This window comes from Mirounga leonina, unplaced genomic scaffold (genome assembly GCF_011800145.1).
Source record: "Mirounga leonina isolate KUSES-001 unplaced genomic scaffold, KU_Mleo_1.0 Mir_168, whole genome shotgun sequence".
In the NCBI taxonomy this organism is placed as follows: Eukaryota; Metazoa; Chordata; class Mammalia; order Carnivora; family Phocidae; genus Mirounga; species Mirounga leonina.
Window position 1 is genome coordinate 36086522 of NW_023270426.1, and position 19816 is coordinate 36106337.

At 38.2% G+C, this 19816-nt stretch overlaps 1 protein-coding gene across 3 annotated transcripts in view; it reads right to left on the bottom strand.

Annotated features, from left to right (window-relative positions):
• DEPDC1B (DEP domain containing 1B) overlaps nucleotides 1-19816 on the bottom strand; it is an 86107-nt gene that overhangs the window by 15090 nt on the left and 51201 nt on the right. The gene's annotated exons all lie outside the window — the stretch shown is intronic.

Sequence of the window (19816 nt, forward strand, 5' to 3'; positions counted from 1 at the left end):
CATTTGTCCCCGGACACACCCGCAATCCAAGCCCTCTAATGAGATGAAACTGCTTTCATCAATTTATTTGTTCCATATCCAACCTCTTCAAGTTCCCACTAGTCTCTGTCTTGGAGGCAAAACCATCTTTGGCATTCAGTAAGTATTTTCTGACCATCTATGATCTGCCAGGAACTCTGCCAAGTCCTGGAAATATGAAAATATGCCAGGTCCCCTACTTTGAAGAGCTTATGCGCTGAGGAGACACCCATTAAAAACAAGCAGCAAAATGTGAGAGATGCTGCAAGAGACATCTGCAAGGGGCACATAAGGGGAATCATAAGCCACTCCTTAGGACTGCAGCATGAGCCGTGAAGGTGAGGGCTTGGCAGAGAAGTGGAGCTGGAAAGGTCAACACAGATGAGACCTTGGAAGGCTTTGAATGCCCGACTAAGGAGCTTGGGTTTGATCCCGAAGGCACTGGGTGTGCATGGGAGGGAAAAGGAGGCAGGAGGGGAGCTTTAATACACCCAGTTCAACTAGGTATTTATCCGAAGGATACAAACATAATGATTTGAAGGGGCACATGCACCCCAGTATTTATAGCAGCAATGTCCACAATAGCCAAACTATGGGAAGAGCACAGATGTCCATCGACAGATGAATGGATAAAGATGTGATACACACACACACACACACACAGAATGGACTATTACTCAGCCATCAAAAGAATGAAATCTTGCCATTTGCAACAACGCGGACAGAACTAGAGTGTATTATGCTAAGTGAAATAAGTCAGTCAGAAAAAGACAACTATCATATGATGTCACTCATATGTGGAATTTAAGAAACAAAACAGAGGAGCATAGGGGAAGGGAGGGAAAAATAAAACAAAACGAAATCAGAGAAGGAGACAAACCATAAGAGACTCTTAACTATAGGAAACAAACTGAGGGTTGCTGGAGGGGAGGGGGGGGGTGGGAGGAAGGGATAGCTGGGTGATGGGCATTAAGGAGAGCACTTGATGGAATGAGCACTGGGTGTTGTATGCAACAGATGAAATCACTAAATTCTACCCATGAAACTAAAAAAAAAGAAAAAAGATGCACTCTAAAACAAACACCCAGTTCAATCCTAGATGTTCACTGAAAATATTGCTGCTGATTATCATCACTAGACCTTCTTTCAATTCTACATAAACAAATCTATGTAGAGAAAAAATGTTTATGATATTTTTTAATTCATTTATTTATCCAACGAATATTTAGTAAGCCTTGCCTATATTCCAGGAACTATTTTAGAAGAGGACATACAGTGGGGAATAAAACAAAATCCTTGCTTGACCTCATGGAGCTTACTTTCCATTAGCTAATAACAAAGAGATACATAAATATGTCAGGTGGAAAAAATGCTATGGAGAGAAATAAAGGAAAGGAGCTGGGGAGTGACAGGATGTGCTCAGAAAAACACTTCTGGTTTTTCAGGGAAGGTCTCTCTGTAAGGAGGTGAAATTTGAGCAGAGATCTGAAGGAAATGAGAGTAAGCCAGGGAAATAGCTGAGACATATTTTCAAGGCGGAGGAAAGAGCGATTACGGAGATTGTGACGAGGGAGTCCGTTTGGAGTGTGTGAGGAACAGCAGTGAGGCCGGTGTGAAGAGAGAGGAGTACTGAAGAGCATTCAAGTTGGAAATGCAATTACAGTGGAAGGCATGAGCCAGACCATGCAGAGCCTTGTAGACTATTGTTAAAGACTTCAGGTTTTATTATGAGTGACCTGAGAAACCACGGGAGGGTTCGGGGCAGAGGAGTCATTTAACCTGAATTACTGTTACTCTGGCAGCTCTCTAGAGAATAGACTGCCAGGGTAACACGGAAGGAGGAGGGCGTGATGATGGTCTGGATGAAGCGGCAGCGCTGGAACTGGCAAGAACTAATTAAATTCTAGATCTCTGTCTCCACAAAGTCTTCTACATTTTCCATGAAGCTTCCTATCACATTAGCCCACAAATCCCTTCTTTTTCCAAATTATAAACACCTTTGGACAGTCAGACTTCACCTTATCTTATTATGTTCCATGTATATATATTGTTTTATGAAAGAGGCAGCAAGCTAATTGAAAGCATAATGCATTTCTTTCGGCAAGCCCTATTTTCTGGTAAAGTACATGCGGAACAGGTAAACATTCAAATACCTATTCATGAATACAGTATTACATGGCTATTAAAAGTGGTAAATTTTGAAGTTATGCAACAATATTTCCAGGACAATATTTATGAAGAAAATCACAATAATAAACAGTATAAAAATAAAGTAGTAAGAAGGAACATCAGGGTTATAAAATAATCATCAGGTTTTTAAATTTTCAATTCTCTTTGTTGGGATACTGTTAAACTAATACATAAAAGTTACATCCATCAAATATTTTTTTCCATCAAATATTTAAATAAAAAAAAACAACTTCCAGTTGCTTATATGGAAAAAGCCAAACTGAGGAGTTGGCCATGATTTCAGGTTCTATGAAAATCAGGTGAGAAAGCATAGGTAAATCCATCTCCAGAATTTATCAACACAAACCTACACCCTAGGAGACGAAAGGCCACCGCTGACTCACAAACATCCCAGTAACTCACTGGCCCCCCTGTGAAACCAGGGACTCCCCTTTCCTCCACTGATCCCAGCTGACACCCCCTTGCAATTCATTCCAATTGTCAATTTCCCACCTCCTGTAAGAAGAGAACCTAGGCTACTGATCCCTTCCTCCCTTAAATCCATCACCTCCCAAAACAATGGCCTAGACTCTGGCAACGGAGCAGGCACCATCAAGAGCATGAATGAGGGAAGCCCCTGCTGCACAATACTGGACAAAGTAGAAGGATGGAGAGTTGCTTAATCCAAAGCTTGAAGAGTCACATGATATGATGAGGCTCCTGACACCCCCAATCCTGGAGCCTGGAATGCATTTTACCAGAGGAAGAAAAGAAACCACTGTAGGGACTGGTTAGGCCGACAATACCATTAGATTTTAACTACAGCTAAAATACATAATGAATTGAATATATTCTGTAAGCTGATCTTGTGATTTAGCCATCCTTCACAGCACTGCTTCTTGGGGTAGTGGGGAGGGGGGCAAGGAGCAGAACATTGTTCCAAGCAATATACGTTGAAAGGTTTAGAACAAAATCTGTCATTTTGATATATCAGATAAAAGTAGAAAAATTAATTTGTTTCTGCCTCCCAAAGTATATAAAAACTGGTACTCCCAATTCCCCCACCTGCTCTATTTTTTTCTAACTATACATTATCACCTCCCAATATACTACGGAACTTACTTTTTTGTCATCTACCATGGTCTCCCCTCTACCTCCTGAAATGTAAGCTCCACGTGGGCAGGGATTCTTGTCAGTTTTGTTTATTGATATACCTCCAACAGGTAAAAGAACACCTGGTAGATCATAGGAGCTTTATAAATATTTTTGGTGAACATATGAGTGAATGAATGAATGAACATATGAATGAAGGAATGACAATGACCTATCCCTTGCTAGGAACGGAGCTAGAATATCTGGCTTCGGTCCCAGTTCCCGCTGCTTGGACAAGTCACTTAACCTTTATGAATCCCCATTCATCCAGCAGTAAATCGTTGTGGACAATTAAAACCTAATCATCGTACCATGATGGGGGCCCATGGACTACAAAGGGAAGCCTAGGTGAACTGAAAGTTTTCAGAGCATTGATGTTGGCTTCTGCAGCTACTACCATTACTTCTACTGAGCCAAAGCATTCAAATACCAGGGTAGAAAATGTGATGCAAATCAGATGCAACTCTAGCTAGATTTTCTTTAAAAGCCAGTTAAGAAATGTATTGTACAGGGGTGCCTGGGTGGCTCAGTCGTTAAGCATCTGCCTTCGGCTCAGGTCACGGTACCGGGTCCTGGGGTCCTGGGATCAAGCCCCGCATCGGGCTCCCTGCTCGGCGGGAAGCCTCCTTCTCCCTCTCCCCCTAGAGTTCCCTCTCCCTCTGTCTCTACTCCTGCTTGTGTTCTCTCTGTCTCTCTCTCAAATGAATAAATAAAATCTTAAAAAAAAGAAAGAAAGAAATGTATTGAACAGTAGTACACAGATGTGAATTTGGCTCTGGGCCTCTATTAGGAGAGAATAAGTAAAATTCCACAATGCCTCAACATAGCTGTATTACTGAGTAACAAATCACCTAAGAATGCCCTCCTCAAGCCTAACTGCCTCAAACGTTGCATAACCATATTACGTAGGCTGGAAAAAATATATAAACATATGTAAACTCATCCACATATACAAGTGCACGATGCGGAACTCAGAAAGACCCTCACAATGATGACTCTTTGGGTCACTGGGAAAAAAATCTCATGTCCACATTATGATTAGGTACAAAGAATAATGTCTGGTAATGTTAGAAGGTCCTGTAACAACTTTTATTAAATTTTTCTTGACTTTTGGGCGCCTGGGTGGCTCAGTTGGTTAAGCAACTGCCTTCGGCTCAGGTCATGATCCTGGAGTCCCGGGATCGAGTCCCGCATCGGGCTCCCTGCTCGGCAGGGAGTCTGCTTCTCCCTCTGACCCTCCTCCCTCTCATGCTCTCTGTCTCTCATTGTCTCTCTCGCAAATAAATAAAGTCTTAAAAAAAAATTAAAACAAAAATTTTCTTGACTTTTTAGCAGAAAGAATGTGAATGCCTTTGTTGCCATTAATGAGAGAACAATCATTCACAACATTTGACAGCCATTTGATAGTTGGCCCCTTGTTTACCTAAAGATTATAGAAGTCTTTGCTAGAACTGCCTATTAATGTATAATGTACAATGCTACTGTCTTAAAACCTAGGTGAAAGTTGTTCTTTAGGCAAAAGGCTTACATTTTAATAGCATTTCATCTGATATAGATATAACTGACATAGGAACTGTGTGGCTGAACACAAGATTTCAAGGATGAACTACAACAGCTGACCTGCTTTCATTTCTTACTCCAATCAAATAATTCAAATAAATAAAAAGTTCATTTAAATAGGTAAAAAGTTTGTACTCCAATCAAATAATTCAAATAGATAAAAAGATAAAAGGAGTTATCCAATGTCCATAAAATGCAAAAATTAGGAGTAGGGACTCACCTGACATGAAAGCAAGATTTGTTCCAAAGCTGTAGTTCGATGCTACCTTAAGAATACATAAAAGACCAACAGGACAAAGCTGAAAGTCTAGAAAGAGGCCTAAGTATGCATGGGAATCTAATATATCACAGAAATGTCATCACAAATCAGTGAGGAAAGAATGGTCTGTTCCAAAGCAGTGTTTGGAAGAATCTGATAACTGTATGGCAGGTAAAAAATGAAATGACAATGTCTTGCCTTATTAAAAATACAGGAAATTCTGACTCCAATCAAGATGGAATAGCAAGGACCAGACTAACCCTCCCTCCACAAACAACTAGAAAACTGGACAAATTTTATGCAATAACTGTTTCTATACATGGGGCAAAAAGCAGTTATCACAATCTCTGAGAAAAGGGAACAAAACAAATAACCTGTACAATTTCCCCCACATTCTGCCTAGCGTCACATTCCAAACATGGATCAGAGACAAGATCTCAAGTAGAGGGAAGAGACAGACCGGAGTTCCTGGAGGCCCGGTCGGCTGCACCCTGTAAAGCAGAGTTCCATCTGCAGGGAGCTAAACAGGAAAAGGGTTCCATAAAGCTGCAGAGAAATTCCCTGAGATTCTGATGAATACCGAAATGCACATACATGATTAAGACGAAGCTCTATGAGGTCATACAAAAAACAACCCATGAGCTTTGAGCTGAACGCTTCCCAGAGCTCACAAAATAGACAATCCTGCTGATGACAGAAGGCATTCCATAGGAAGCCCAGCAGGGTTAGGATTCAACAGCAGGACCAAACTCCCCTTCAGGAAAGGTTAGCCTAGTCGGGCCCTAAAAATAGCTTTAAAAATAAGACACAAATGAATCAAATTCAGTTACATTAACTGCCTAACAGAACAAAGCTCACCATCTTCAAAGGAAGACAACAAAATTCAGACACTCAACAATGAAAAAAATTTTGTTCAATCAAAATTACTAGACAAGCCAAGAAGCAGAAAAATGTGACCCATCAGGAGAAAAAAAATCAGTAGAAAATCATAAAAATAGCCCCAGAAATGAGAGAGAGGAAAGATTTAGAGAAAAGCATGTTACAAACGGTATTCTATGTTCTCCTATTTTTAAAAATACATGAATACAGGAAGGAGAGAAATGGAAGATATAAGAGAGAACCAAATGGAACTTCTAGAGATGAAAAATATTAATCCTCAAAAGAAATACTCACTAGAAGGGAACCACAGCACACTAACACTTCAAAAGAGAGCAAAGAAGACTTAAAGAGACAGTAGAATGAACTAGCCAAAACAGAAGCAAAGAAGACAAAAAGTAGGGGAAAGAAATGAAAAGAGCTGGGCGCCTGGGTGGCTCAGTCGGTTAAGCGACTGCCTTCGGCTCAGGTCGTGATCCTGGAGTCCCTGGATCGAGTCCCGCATCGGGCTCCCTGCTCGGCGGGGAGTCTGCTTCTCCCTCTGACCGCCCCCCCTCATGTGCTCTCTCTCATTCTCTCTCTCTCAAATAAATAAATAAAATCTTTAAAAAAAAAAAAAAGAAATGAAAAGAGCTGCAGCAACCTGAGGGAAATTCCACTTGTATGAAACCTGAGGGAAAGTATCGTGACCTAAAATGTGTGTCATTAGAAAAGTGGAAGGAGTCACAGAAAGAATAATTGAAGAAATAATGGCTAAAAACTTTCCAAATTTGGTGTAAAGAGAGGAAAGAAATTCACTGAATCAAAGCGCAATAAACACAGAAACCTGTTAGATGCATATTATAATTAAATTCCTAAAAATCAGTGATAAAGAAGTTCTCAAAAGCAGTCTGAGGAAAAAAGATACATTATAAACAGAAGAACAAAAATAAGTAATGACCACAGACTTTTCATCAGAAACGATTCAAGCCAGAAAACATCTTCAAATATTCAAGCCAGAAGACATCTTCAAAGTGCTGAAAGAAGAAAATCGCTAACTTAGAATTCTATATCCATTGAAAATACTTTTCAGAACTAAGTCTGAACAAAGACTTTTCAGAATCCCCTCCCCCACCAAAAAAACCTGAGAGAATCTGCTGCCAAGAGACCTCTACCACAAAAAATGTCCAAGGACATTTTTCAAGCAGAAAGTGATACCAGATGGAAACCTGGATCTGCATAAAAGAATGAAGATTACCAGAAAAGATTAATATATGAATAAATAAAACTTATTTTTTATTCCTTATTTTCTTTAAAAGAAAATTACCTGTCCAAAGAAAAAATAACATACAGTATGGTTTACAAGAGATGCTACAAAATACATGTTAGACAAAAATGTATGACAGCAACATCACAAAGGGCAGGAGAGAGAATATAAAAAGATATTATGGTAAGGTGGTAACATTATATGTGAAACAATATAATATTTAAATGTAGGCAAAGATTCCTTGAGACAAAAAAGCACAAACCATAAAAGAAAATGATAAAATGGACTTCATCAAAATGAAAAGCTTCTGCTTTTTCAAAGACATTGTTAAGAAAAGGAAAAAGAAAACCACAACCTGGGAGAAAATATTTATAACACATAATCTAACAAAGAACTTACACACTGAATATGCAAATAACTCTTACAACTCAATAATAAGAGAACAAACAAGCCAATAAAAACCAGAATATTTCAACAGGCACTTCACAAAAGATACAGAAGCCACTGGGCAAATGAAAACAAGCTTAACATTACTAGCCATCAGAAAAATGCAGCTAAAAACTACAAAAACATACCACCACACACCCACTAGGTGAGCTAAAACAAAAGACTGACAGTGTCAAATGTTGACAAGGATGTAGAGCTACTGAAACTCTCATGCATCACTGATGGGAATGTAAAATGACACAACTATTTTGGAAAACAGCTTGTCAGTTTCATAATGAAAGTCAACATACACTTATCATGGGACTCAACAATTCCACTCCTGGCTATTTACACAAAAGAAGTTAAGATGTATGCTCCTAGTGCAGCCACTCTGGAAAACAGTATGGAGGTTCCTCAAAAAGTTGAAAATAGAGCTACCATATGATCCAGCAATTGCACTACTGGGTATTTACCCCAAAGATACAAAAGTAGGGATCCGAAGGGGTACGTGCACCCTGATGTTTATAGCAGCAATGTCCACAATAGGCAAACTGTGGAAAGAGCCAAGATGTCCATCGACAGATGAATGGATAAAGAAGATGTGGTATATATATACAATGGAATATTATGCAGCCATCAAAAGGAATGAGATCTTGCCATTTGCAACGACGTGGATGGAACTGGAGGGTATTATGTTGAGTGAAATAAGTCAAACAGAGAAAGACATGTATCATATGGCCTCACTGATATGAGGAATTCTTAATCGCAGGAAACAAACTGAGGGTTGCTGGAGTGGGGGGTGGGGTGGGAGGGATGGGGTGACTGGGTGATAGACACTGGGGAGGGTATGTGCTCTGGTAAGCACTGTGAATTGTGCAAGACTGTTGAATCTCAGATCTGTACCTCTGAAACAAATAATGCAATATATGTTAAGAAAAAAAAAAAAGAAGAAGAAGGTAGCAGGAGGGGAAGAATGAAGTGGGGGAAATCGGAGGGGTAGACGAACCATGAGAGACGATGGACTCTGAAGAACAAACTGAGAGTTCTAGAGGGGAGGGGGGTGGGAGGATGGGTTAGCCTGGTGGTGGGTATTGAGGAGGGCACATTCTGCATGGAGTGCAGGGTGTTATGCACAAACAATGAATCATGGAACAGTACATCTAAAACTAATGATATAATGTATGGGGATTAACATAAGAATAAAAAAAAGAAAAAAAAAAAAGATGTATGCTCCTAGACCCTTATTCATAGTAGCTCAAGACTAGATACAATCCACATGTTCCTCAACAAGTGAATAGATAATTGTGGTTTGTACCATATCCATGCAATAGAATACTCAGCAAAACAACGTAACAACGACCTGTACCTGCAATGTGAATGAAGTCTCAAAAATACTGTGTTGAGCAAAAGAAGCCAGATAGAAAGTACATATTGTATAATTCCACTTGTATGAAACTCTTAAAAAGAAAACCTAATCTGGGGCCCCTGGGTGGCTCAGATGGTTGAGCGTCTGTCTTCAGCTCAGGTCATGATCCCAGGGTCCAGGGATTGAGTCCTGCATCGGGCTCCCTGCTCAGCGGGGGGCCTGCTTCTCCCTCTCCTTCTCCTGCTCCCCCTGCTTGTGCTCTCTCACTCTCTCTGTCAAATAAATAAAAAAAAAATTTTTTTTTAAATGTTTAAAAAAAAAAAAGAAAACCTATTCTATAAGATAGAAAGATTCTATTTCTGGTTGTCTGGTGCCAGTGATGGGATTGGGTACTGACTAAAAGAGAGCACAAGAGAAACTGCAGGAGTGAAAAAAAGAGAAGCTTCAGGAGTAATGGAAATGGTCTGATATCTTAATTGTAACATTAATTACACTAATATACATTCATCAAACTCACTGAACTGTACTTAAAATGGGTGTATATTTTCACCTGGGTGGCTCAGTAGGTTAAGCTTCTGACTCTTGGTTTCGGCTCAGGTCGTGATCTCAGGATCATGAGATCGAGCCTGGGTATCAGACTCCATGCTGAGTGTAGAGCCTGCATGAGACTCTCTCTCTCCCTCTCCCCCTACCCCTCCCCCCGGCCCCTGCCCTCCCTGGCTCATGCATGCACATGTGCGCTCACGCTCTATCTCCAAAAAAAATTGGGTGCATGTTAATTTTATGTTATCTATGTTAATTATATCTTAATGCTGTCAATTTTAAAATAAATTAAATGAGTCAAGAGAATGTAGAGACCTAAACATGAAAAAAGCAAAACTTAAAAATCTTAGAATTACAGAATCTCTTTGTGAAAGATTTTTTAAAGACACACAAGTAAATTAATTTGACCAAAATAAAACATAAAAGTTTTTTTACCTTTTGATTAAAACCAAAAGAGAAGCCACAGACTAGGAAATTATATTTGTAAGGCACAAGGTATAAAGAATTAGTATCTAAAATAGATTTTTAGAATGACCAAAAAAAAGAAAAACCAAAAGAAAAAAATGAATAAAGGACAGAAAAAGTATTTCACCCAAGAAGAAACCCACATGACAAATAAACAGCAATAAGATTACTTTTCACACACATCAGACTGAAAGAATTAAAAAGCCCCAGCATTGTTTTGACCTTGTGACATGGAGCAACAGGGCCAATTCAGCCCCGTGTTTGGGGACTTCGGGGGGGGGCGGTTACTGGAGCTGTTGATGCTGCTACCATGTTTGATCATTTGCAATGTCAGACTTGGAAAACATAAACACGGATTTCTAGCAGACGTGTCACAGCATCGATTTTCCAGCCAACTCAAGTGTACACTCCGACACACTGGCCATTCTATGGAAACAACTTTGAGGATGAGCCACCTCTAATAGAAGAATTAGGTATCAGTTTTGACCACATCTGGCAAAAAAACACAAACAGTGTTACATCCATTAAAGGACCAGGTGGCAACATCGTGCGTGAGACTGACGTGGCAGGACCAGTGGCCTGTTTGCCCACATTGTTACTGGCTGCAAAACCCAGTTTGGCTACGTATATGGGATCAGTGCAAGTGGACGTCTAGCAATGTTCTGTCTACTAAACTTTTTTAACTCCTAAAGTCCAATTTGGTTCTTTTTCTTTGATTTTTTGTTACGAGATTATCTTTTTTTAAGTGTACAGTTCAGCAATTTTTAGTATATTTAGTTATGCCCATCACCACTATCTAATTCCAGAATATTTCTGTCACTTCAAAAAGAAATCCCCATACAAATTAGCAGTCACTCCCCATTTTCTCTTCCCCTCAGCCCCTGGAAAACACGAATCACTGTCAGAGATTTGCCTGTTCTGAGCATTTCATATAAATGGAAGCATACATTTTGTGTCTGGCTTCTTTCACTTAGAATAATGTTTTCAAGGTTCAACCATGTTATAGTATGTAACAGCACTTCATTCCTTTTGATAGTTGCAAAACATTCCATTGTATGGATATACTACCTTTTTTTTGTTCATCATTTGATGGACATTTCTGTTACTTCCACTTTTTGGTTATTATGAATAATGTTGCTATGAACATTGAGTTGCTGGTGACATATGTTGTCAACTGGTATATACCTAAGAGTGCACATACTAACTCACATCGCAACTGAAGTTTAACATTTTTTAAAAATGCCAAACTATTCAATAAAATGTCTGTGCCAAAGTAGTTAAGACTTGCCCCAGGAATACAGCTGGGATTCACATCTATATGCTCTTCTTCCTTTACACACATAAATATGAACACATAATTACTAACACTCTTTCAATAAACTCTTCTTGATGTTAATTTAGTATTAGAATTGAATGGTCAGCAATTATCATTTGTTAATTAAAACATTACACTCTTGAATGAATACCATACTCCATATACTTTATTAACACTCACAGACATATTTTTCTTGGCTACTATATAAGTCCTAAATAAAAAAGTTTTAATTTTGGATTATGTTTAAAAAGTTTATCTGGCAGCCACCTAGCATCATTGTGTTATATCATAAGTAATCTAATTGGCAAAATCTTCTGGAACCTGGGGAAAAAGCCTTAAAGCCCTAGTAGTCATTAAGTAAGCCTATATTTTAAAAAAAGACATTGAACCTAGGAAATAAAGCAGACATAAACTAATAGCATTTCTCAACCACATCAAAGTTACAACTTGTACTCACAAAAATAGTAATTGGGAGAAAATTAGGAAACTGGCAGGGGAATACTTTATAAATATTTTTGAATGTCTAAAAAGGCAATAGCATAAAAAGTCATAATCCTAGGTTTCCCTTAGTATTAGAAATATAGATACTATAGACAAGGGGAAGAATTTGGTCCCAAAAACATTTAACTGAGACTCCGTTTATCACATCATTATACATGCCAAATAAAAATAGAAGAATAGATTAAAAATAAAATAAAATCTTTGTACAATGTGGCGATTTGCAGCACTTCCATGCCATTAATCTTGATAGCAACAAATAGTTCTACTACATGTAAAAGCATATGAATTTCACAAAATACTCTAAAACTTGAGTACAAGATCTTCCACTACAGAAAAGAATTTTAAAAGTTTGATAGTGGTTTTGGAGTTTATCTTGCCACCACTAAAAATTAGAACTGATAAAAAAAATTAGAGTAATAGCAGCTAACATTTATAATAATAAAACTAATTTCTATGATGAAGAAAATAGTTAACATTTATTAATAAGCATTTTATTATGTACTGAACAGTGTTCTAAACCCCAAATATTGTCTCACTTAATCCTGACAACTCTGGAAGGGAGATAACTATCATTATTCCCATTTATAGAAAAGAAAATGAGGCTTACAGAGATGAGATCACTTACCCAAGTCACACAGCTACTTGGTGGCAGAGTGTGACGTGAGCCTGCACACACTAGGGGCCTGAACACCTAAATACCATGCTGTGTGACCTGCTTTGTCCATGTGCCAATTATTTCCTAAGGATAAATTCCTACAAGAAGAGAGGTTGGCTCAAAGAATATGCACAAATATTGAACATGCAGATAGTGGATTAAATACCACTATGCATTCTTCAACTGGGGACAAGGATTAGACAGTATAAAGAATAGAGAATTTCTCAACATAGTGAAATCTGCAACTAGCTCTTTTATACCAAATAGGGACCATAAAACCATTTCCTTGAGAGTTCAAAATGAAAGCCAGGTAATAATCACTCCTCGTTTCTCTCTCATGAAGTAAAAATACAATGTAGTGTATCCTTGAAGAAACTTCCAAACCACTTTAAAATGCTAATTCCACCACATAAAGGAATGAAAAACTGAATGTAACTCTAAAAAATATCATCCATAGGTAAAAAGTTTTTTTTTAAATCCAAGTGTAAAGGACAAACCATGTGGAGTATATGCATTTTTCACAATGAACTATGATTATTAGTAATATTTGAGCAATATTACACTTTCTGAGAGATCTTCTCATTCATTAAATCCTCATAATCATCATACTATGTAGTTAGAGGTGAAATTTAGAGCAGGTTTTTTCAAAAATTTTTTACAACTAAAATTAAAAAACATATGTTACATCACAATATATGTGCAAACACATAGGTATTTAGCTAAAACAAAAAAATGTATAAAAATACCTACTCTTACTATATACAATGTACTCTGATATTTGTACACTATTGGTTTAATGCTGTTCTATGACATAGAATTCACATCCAACACACAATTTCTGAAACAGTGGCTCACAAACTACTGACTTTGAACCGAGGCTCTTACAGAACAAACATCCAGGAACACACGGCCGGAGCCAGACAGAAATTCTGGTCTGAGCACAGCAGACAGATCCGGGATGAAGGTAAGGAGTGAAAATCCTTAGCACATGGGTGACCCATGAAGTGGTATGGGTATGATCAAAGGGAAGGTGTATGGGGAAAAGGCTGAGGTTTGATGTGCTTTAATACTTCAGTCCTTGGCACTGGATGCCAAGGATGTTATTTTTCAATCTGTTCAAATGTCAAAGCAGGACTCACTTCTAGATCTGCTTTTGAATCTTGGAGTGCTACATAATGCTTTCCTCAGTTCAAACACATGTAGGAATATTTAGATTCTCAAAAATAGTTTAACCTGACTTCTCTGTTTCTGTTTCCCAACTTCTTTCTCGTTGCTGACCATTACTTAATCTTTTTTTTTCTTTCAATAAAAGCTTACTGACAAAAGCACCTTACAGAACTCAGGAAAAATGACTGCAAGAGAACTTAGCTTTAAATTACACATGACAACAAAGAAGGACTCTTTGGACTCCTGAGTGGCTCAGACAGTGAAGCGTCTGCCTTCAGCTCAGGTCATGATCCCAGGGTCTTGGAATGAAGCCCCACATCGAGCCCCACATCGGGCTCCCTGCTCAGTGGGGAGCCTGCTTCTCTCTCCCACTCCCCCTGCCTGTGCTCTCCCTCTCTCCCTCTCTCTCTCTCTCTCTCTGTGTCAAACAAATAAATAAAATCTTTAAAAAAAATAAAAAATAAATTACACATGACAGTCTACTGTTGAACTCAAACACATCTTCAACAAGTACCTTTGGAGTCTTCAAGATCATAAACTATTACTGATTTTAAAGAGCTTCTTGTGTTTTTTTTAGATTCGTGGGGGGTATAGGTTTTAAGAACTTCTGAAGGACATCAGGATTCTCTCCTCATTTTATAACCAAAGAGTTTCAATGTGGTAACTATTTTATTCTTTGGATTATTTCATTTTGCTCAACAAAAGCTAATAGAATAACTTTCCATCTTTCGTTATTTCTATAATCTCAATATCATCATAAAAATACTGAGTCTTCCATTTCGAGAAAATGAAAAGGACATTCTGCAGCCCAGAGGTAACTTGTTTCTTGCATTTCAGAATGATATACTAGTGCCTATCCCAATTACAGATTATAAAAATCTATCACAAGTAGTTTCACATTAAAAAAAAATCTTGCTATCATTTGAGAGAAGATATGGTCAGATAGCAACATATGATTACCCTATCTTAATTTATACATTATTCCAATTTTTTATATTTTTTGAAACAAAAGAATGAAACTTAGTAGGAAAGTAAGTGTAACCCATTGTTTAAGTTTCCCTGTTTTCATATCTAGAAGCATGACAGGCATTACTGCCATTTTTCAATGGGAAAACCAAGGCCTAGAAAGGCCCTGTTTATTGACACTTAGGTCAACAAACCAAGTTACTGGAGTTTGGTGATGTTTCCACTGGTGACACAAGAATAAAATAATGAAAACATAATAAACAATCCACCAAATAACTTACATAATCCACCTGTGAGACTTTTTTCCATCAGGGAAACACATCATTATTTAGCTGGCTTGATGGAGGACAATGAATAAATAATCAAATACTCAAAGAAACCCAACTATTCCTTAGGATACAAGTAAATCCAATTAAAATAATGTTCTATATTATTAGATATTAGGTGACACCTCAGCCATGAAGACCACATGGCAGGTTCAGAGTTGTTGGTGCCTTGTGGAACTCCTACCTTGGTCACGGTCCTTCCCATTCTCCAGTGGTTACATCAGATTTCTATTCTCAAATCATCCCAAACGCACATTTTTATCTTTGCAAAGTAGACCTGATGTTTCCACTAACATACGCAATGTCATCAACAAGCTATCCCTTGTGGGAGCTTCAAATAAGAAGTGAAATATGAAGACTTTTGAGAGGGCCCAGATCTCCCTGAAAGGCCAGTGAGACCATGTCTGTTCAGCCAGAGAATAAGAGACTCAAGAAGGTTCATTGTAGTTTTTAAGCAATCAAAGGAATTAAAAAAAAAAAAAAAAGTCAGTTTCATTTTCACTGAGAAGAGGTATAAAAAGGAAAAGGTTTATATTAAGGCAAAAGAATTCAGCCTACAGAGAAATTGGCAAGGACTCCCTGCCTAAAGAAAGACATAGCAAGGGGAACTATTTCTCCAGAGGCTTTGAAGGGAAAGGCCAACAAGTCGCGTTTGTGAATTGCTTAAAAGTAGGCACAGATTCACCCACGTACAAGATGATGTCCTTTCCTACACGAAGAGTCCCAAACAGCTATAGCATTTTTATGACTTCTTTTGCTTTCATGCTGAGAAAGTCTTTCACCCACCCAACATCAGATAAATATCAACTGTATTTTAGATTTGCATTTTTTACATTTAATTCTCAATTCAGCTGAAATTTATCCTGATGAACGGTATGAGAAAGGTCTTCATTTTTTTCCTAAAAGTTTTTTCAGTTATCCTAGTGATTACTAGTATATTTATAAATAGCTTAGGTATTTTGTTATAGCCAAGGAATATCTAGGCATTTCCCTAAATTTCCATCATTAAGGAGTACCTAACCCCACTTTACTCCAACAATCTTGATATAACAGTAATCATTTTATTTGGAGGTGATTCAACATCCTTATCTTGGCCCATCTACATCTTCAAAAGCTCCAGCCATAAACCCTGGGCTCTGAGATCAGAGAGCACCACCAGCAAGAACTTTGGACTAACATGGGCAAGAACCCTCTGTCTGGACAAGCATACCAATTAGGCACTCTCTGAAAAAAAGAATTGTTTTCCCTTAAGAATTACCGTGGGATGAGGACCCTGAGATAACCTGAAGAACATAAGAGCAAGAGGTAATAAGGCAAAGATGGCACAAGGCTCCAAGAAGTCGTTAGAAAAAAGAACCAAAGAATGGAAAGTCTACCCTTATAGATGTTTCCAGGTTAAAAAACCTAGAAGAAGATCTCAACTATTTAGTTGGATAATCCAGTGTACAATCAACCTAGTGAATTTCAATGGCATTTTCTTAACTTCACATTTAGCAAGTAGGGAGCAGCAAAGAGCTACTCAGTTTCCCAGCTGCCTAGCAAATAAACCAGGAGCCAGAAGCTCAACTGCATGAAGGAGCAGACAAAAGGAATAAATGAGCAAAGGGAGTCATGTGAACTGGGCTTGAGAGTCTGAGAAGCAGTGGGAAGCATCTTGGAGATCACGTCTCTGGGACACTTGCTCCTTCTAGTGGTGGCTGTAGCTACAGAGACGCAGCAGTCTGTGCCCAGGAAAATTCAAGCCCAGAACTGCCAGATATGCCAGTTTTTCTCTTCACAGTCACAAATTCTTATGTGAGTTTCCTGTTTCTCAAGTTTGTCAATTAATTACATTTTCTTTTTAAAACACAGAGGTCAAGGGGCGCCTGGGTGGCTCAGTCGTTAAGCGTCTGCCTTCGGCTCGGGTCATGATCCCAGGGTCCTGGGGTCGAGTCCCACATCGGGCTTCCCGCTCTGCGGGAAGCCTGCTTCTCCCTCTCCCACTCCCCCTGCTTGTGTTCCTGCTCTCGCTATGTCTCTCTCTGTTAAATAAATAAAATCTTTAAAAAAAAAAAAAAAACCACAGAGGTCAAACCAGATGTATCTATCAGTCAGATTTGGCCCAGAGGTCACTAGTGTGAGAACTTAGATTATAACATTATACAACCCACAAGTCACCCAACTGTCCAAACACCATCCCCTGCCCTTCTGTGCTTCCTTTGGGTCTCCCTTTTTCCTTGATATGACAAATTATGGCAAGCTACACAGCTCACTGGGTTCTAGGGTACGTGCAGAGTGTGAGTGAAAGATGCCAGACCATCTCATTCACCCCATTTAAGAGTCAGCCAAATTCTGGTCTTAATAAGAAACTGCCATTCTGGGAATGAAGATGAGTTACTATACACAGTCATGCTGTTAGGTCAGACTGCTGACCCAAATTATTTTTTTCTATTGTAAGTGAAGAGTAAGTTCAAAAATATATTTTTTTCTTTAAGAACTCTTAGATGTTTTGCTTCACTATCAGTGACTAATGGCTCTCAAGGTCACAGGTTTTGCTGGCTTACCTCATTCTAGAAGTAAAGGAATAAACCTCAAAAAATTCATTAATTAAACTGAAAATCATTTCCGCTGAAAATGCTGTAGAATTTTTAGCTTTTACACAAAGTAGACTGATTATCTACTTATTACTTACTTATCTGGTGGCATCCTACTGCAATCCAAGTAAGTCAAAAGGTTTTAAGAACTGAGTCAACCCCACAGAAATTCAACCTATGTGTCTGTCTTGTACATATCTATACCTATTACCTTTTACCACAGACTTTAACAGGATTGCTATACTAGATGATTTTTGTTAATCATATAATGATCAAATTATGATAATCTAGAAGAGAAATAGAACGTTTCTATTTCTTCTTTTACTACGTAGGATCTAAAAATAATGGTTTTCAATGGAGAGTAAACATGTTCACTTGAGAAGGACTGATCAGGGAAGGTTAATAAATTTTGACTATCCGCACACATTATTTTTACTAATACCTAACTGCCATAAATTCTCCATTCTGTCTATCTTTCTCCACACTAAACCCTGTATAAGTAATACTATAGAGGGTAGCTGATTCTGACATCAATTTGGAAATAATCAGCTTTAATTCCTAGCTGAGATCAAAATGGACAATTGTGGTAGAAAAGACCAGTGATGTCATAAACACAGCTGATTCAAATAGGAATTTGTTTTCTAAAAAAAGTTCCAAGTACTTGTGTTTCCAAACCAGATCATTTTTACCATAGAACATGATAAAAATGGAAAATGAGAAGAAAACCTAAGAAGTAATTTTTAATCCAGTCTTTAGGGGCACCTGGGTGGCTCAGTTGGTTAAGTGTCCAACTCTTGATTTCAGCTCAGGTCATGATCTCAGGGTTGTGCAATCGAGCCCCACATCGGGCTCTGAGCTCAGAGCAGAGTCTTCTTAAGACTCTCTCTCTCTCCCTCCCTCTGTCCCTCCCCCTACTCGCACTCTCTCTCGCTCTCTGTCTCTAAAACAAATAAATAAATTTAAAAAATAAAATCTTTAGAATTCTTATTTTACCAGGGGCACAATGGCAGTAAGTGGCTAAAATGAGAATCGGCTCAATGAGTCCATATTTATATTAAACAGCAGCAAGTATTCGTCATTAGGTATGACGTTCCAAAGGACAGAAGCCCTCGGTCCTCTTTGGTTGAACACAAAATACCAAGACGACCCAGTGGTCTCAAGCCCCAGTGACAGGCCTAATCCTTTCATCTGTTCCCAATATTAATCTCTCTAAAAACACACTCATTCTTATGCACATGATTTACAGTAGTTGTGTTTTGTTTCTTATTATCAGAAAACCTACAGAATCTTAAAATTTAAAGTGCTGTACTATAAGATCAGGTAAATTATTCAAATATTGCTGATACTTTATTTTGTGAAGATACTATGACAGCATCTATTCTTTCTAAGAAGAAAGTAAGATGAGGAGAAAAGGAAGAGAAAGGAAGGCAGCTATGCTCACCACTATACCACCAACGTGAAAAGGAAGAGAAAGGAAGGGAAAGATGGTTAAAGCCTACAGGACTCAGGAACAAGAGTATGCAAGTTCCCACAAATTTACATAACAGAGCATGATACCAACACAATGATTCGGTCCATTAAAGCAAACGTTTTGACAATAAAGCAAAAATATTTATTGAACAATCACAATAGCAACAGGAAAATCTGATACCCAAGAAGAAAGGAACAATATAAAAAAGACCTAGCAATAACGTGGATAGTTTTTCCTTTCTACCCTGCTTTTTTGACACTAAATTCTGAAGAACAGATCTATGTGAAAGAATAGGAACAAGTTTCAGAGAATGATAAAGTTGCTATACTTATTTGTCATGTCAAAATAAATAGTCCTACGAAAACCTGTTCCTTCTATGAAAAAAAAAAAGAAATTAGATTTCTAAATGAAAATACATCTCCCATACTTGACTGTTCATGAAAGGCATATCCAGAGTAGAAGATTTACTCTGAACAGTAAATGTCAAATTTACATTCTTCTCTACCACAGAAGTTGTACTTTTTTGTACAAAAACGACACACAGTATATTACTCTTTCTTAAGAAGTAAAAACTATTGGTCCTTGCTTTGAGTTTCCTAACAGAGCTTAACCATTTTCTTTTCCTCCTTCATAGAGCAGGACTGAAACCAGGCAAGCACCTCACCAGTTTTTATTTCCAAAATGCCATGGAGGGGCGCCTGGGTGGCTCAGTCGGTTAAGCATCTGCCTTCAGCTCAGGTCATGATCCCAGGGTCCAGGGAT